The sequence below is a fragment of the Symphalangus syndactylus genome, chromosome Y, assembly GCF_028878055.3.
Source record: "Symphalangus syndactylus isolate Jambi chromosome Y, NHGRI_mSymSyn1-v2.1_pri, whole genome shotgun sequence".
Taxonomy (NCBI): Eukaryota; Metazoa; Chordata; class Mammalia; order Primates; family Hylobatidae; genus Symphalangus; species Symphalangus syndactylus.
The window spans coordinates 28,785,001-28,787,715 of record NC_072448.2 but is presented as its reverse complement, the minus strand read 5'-3'; the positions used below and the strand labels follow the sequence as shown (position 1 = coordinate 28,787,715).

The following is a 2,715-nucleotide window of genomic DNA, read 5'->3' as shown; positions in this document are numbered from 1 at the left end:
GAAGAAAAAAGAAGAAAAGAGAAGGGAAGAAAAGAAAAGAAAAGAAAACGGGGAGGGGGCATATCTCCTTGACCGGTGACTGCCCAGGATACAGTGGGTCACGGCTGACTGAAGCCTCGACCTGTGGGGCCTCAAGTGATCTCCTCCTTATCTCAGCCTCCCGCGTAGCCGCGAGTACAGGCGGGCATCACCCCGCACAACTCATCTTCTAATAATATCATGATTTTACGGTATGGCGACAGAGTCTCGCACCGTCACCCGGGCTGGATGGCCGTGGCACGATGTCAGCTCACCGCAAGCTCGGCCTCCCCGGTTGAAGCCACTGGCCCGCCGCAGTCTCCCGAGTAGTTGTGGTTCCAAGCCTATGCCACCAGGCCTGGCTAATTGTTCTAGATCTCATAGAGATGGGGTTTCGCCACGTCGGCCAGCCCGGTCTTGAAGTCCTGGCCACGAGGGATCCACCCGCCTCGGCCTCCCAAAGCGCTGGAATGACAGGCGTGAGCCACCGTGCCCGGCCCAGAGAAGGGGTTTCATCAGCCGACGGGTGGAGGGTGGGGTGGGTTTTACCGAGCCTGCGTACCGTGCAAAGGATAAGTGAGTGTGGTTTGTGAACTAGATGCGGAAATTGTGTGTGTGTGTGTGTGTGTGTGTGTGTGTGTGTGTGAGAGAGAGAGAGAGAGAGAGAGAGAGACCAATCCCACCACGAGGACCCGGAAATGGTGTTTGATTTGGGTCCCCGTCTGGTCACCTGTCTGTCTGTAGATGACTGAGGATTCCACCAGTGAAGGTCAACAAGTATCTACGGGGCTGTTTCTCCCTCTCATGGGTCTCACTCATCTGTGTGGTGGAGAAAGGGAAGAAAGCAGGTTGTGATGGGAAGTCGTCTTCACGCCTGAGGAAGCTGCAGGCAGGCTGACCGGAAGGAGGGCATCGTATGTGCCATTTCCATACCCGGGCCCCCTTCACAAGGCTGGGGCTGCCAGTCCACCCTGTACGTCAACCCACCCCCAAGAACAGCACGGTCCGGGGTGGTCCAGTCTCATCCCATCCGGCCCACCCGGGGAAGTCTCCGCCGGAGGATTCGAAAGCAGCGTCAACACGGTTCCCCTGGGGTCGCCCGGGAAAGGCCAGCCTGGGGAGGGTAGCGGGACGCGATCGTGGGGCGGGCATCCGCCTCAGAGCTCCCCGGAAGGTGGCAGGTAGCCGGTGGGGGACGCCGAGGCAGAGACGTGTGGCAGGAGATAGACCTGGAAGCCGGGGGGAGAAGCGGGGACGTGGGGAGAGGGAAGGAGGCCCTCGGGAGGATTTAGCACCGAGAACCCACTCAGCCAAGCTCCCTCCGTCTTCTCGGGTCCAAGGTCCACCCTGGGAGACGGCAAGAGAAAGGTTCACTCGGCGGTTCTCGTCTTTCTCTTTATTTTTTTCATCCTTTCCATGTTACAAGGGATGCTCATTTCAACAACCAGACGGTGGAGGTGACGGGAGAAACGTCAAGGCCAGGAGTTTGAGACCAGCGTGAGCAACAGAGCAAGACAAGTAGGAGAGCCCAGCTGAAAAAAATGAAAAAGAAGGAGGAGGAGGAGGAGGAGGAGGAGGAGGAGGAGGAGGAGGAGGAGGAGGAGGAGGAGGAGGAGGAGGAGAACAGGGGGGGTGGGGGTGGGGGAGGAGAAGGAAAGAAAAGAAAAACGAAAAAAAAAAAAAAAAAGAGAAGCAACCACCAAGAAAGTTAAAATTCTCCAACGGTCGGAAGTTGAAGACGAGACTGACCAAGATGGAGAGACCCCGCGTGTACCGAAAATAGGAAAATTAGCCGGGCATGATGGCGCATTCCCGTCACCCGGGAAGGCTGAGGCAGGAGAATCAGTCGAACCTAGGAGGCGGAGGTTGCGGTGAGCCGAGATCGCGCCATCGGACTCCACCCTGGGCGACAAGAGTGACACTGCGTCTAAAGAAAAAAAAAAAGAAAAAGAAAGAAAGAAAGAAAGAAAGAAAGAAAGAAAGAAAGAAAGAGAGAGAGAGAGAGAGAGAGAGAAAGAGAAAGGAAGGAAGGAAGGAAGGAAGAAAGAAAGAGAAAGAAAGAAAGGAAGGAAGGAAGAAGGAAAGAGAAAGAAAGAAAAAGAAAGAAAGAAAGAAAGAAAGAAAGAAAGAAAGAAAGAAAGAAAGAAAGAAAGAAAAGGCAGATTGGTGAGATTGGTGGGGTGCGTCTCAACGTTTTATTTGTTTGCAGTCGCCGTAGTACAAACGGAAAGAACAGTGGCCGCTAGGTGATGCCCGAAGACAACCGATGCCCGCAAGTGTCAGTCAGCACGGAAGAGAATTTATTTATTTATTTATTTATTTATTTAGAGACAGAGTCTCACTCACTCTGCAGCCTGGGCTGTAGTGCAGTGGCGCGATCTCGGCTCACTGCAGCCTCCGCCTCCCAGGTTCCAGCGATTCTCCCGCCTCAGCCTCCCGAGTAGCTGGCATCACAGGCACCCGCCCCACCCACCGCTCCAGACTCAGTTTTGTATTTTTAGTAGAGACGGGGTTTCGCCGTGTTGGCAAGGCTGGTCTCGAACTCCCAACCTCAGATGATCCACCCGCCTCGGCCTCCCAAAGTGCTGGGATGACAGACGTGAGCCACCACGCCCGGCCTTAACTGTTTCTTTTTAAGTCGAGGAGCTTATCAGGGAACTAGGAGAAGTACAGACGCCACACGTGACAGAGAGAAAC

At 54.6% G+C, this 2,715-nt stretch overlaps 1 long non-coding RNA gene across 3 annotated transcripts in view; it reads right to left on the bottom strand.

Moving 5' to 3' along the window:
• Positions 1-1,684: 1,684 nt before the first annotated feature.
• The window catches only part of LOC134736125 (uncharacterized), a 3,330-nt gene continuing 2,299 nt past the window's right edge, over positions 1,685-2,715 (bottom strand). For all 3 annotated transcript variants that reach the window (XR_010119860.1, XR_010119861.1, XR_010119859.1), the window contains one exon: positions 1,685-1,945. This is a non-coding gene — a long non-coding RNA (uncharacterized lncRNA). The remainder of the gene's footprint in view (positions 1,946-2,715) is intronic.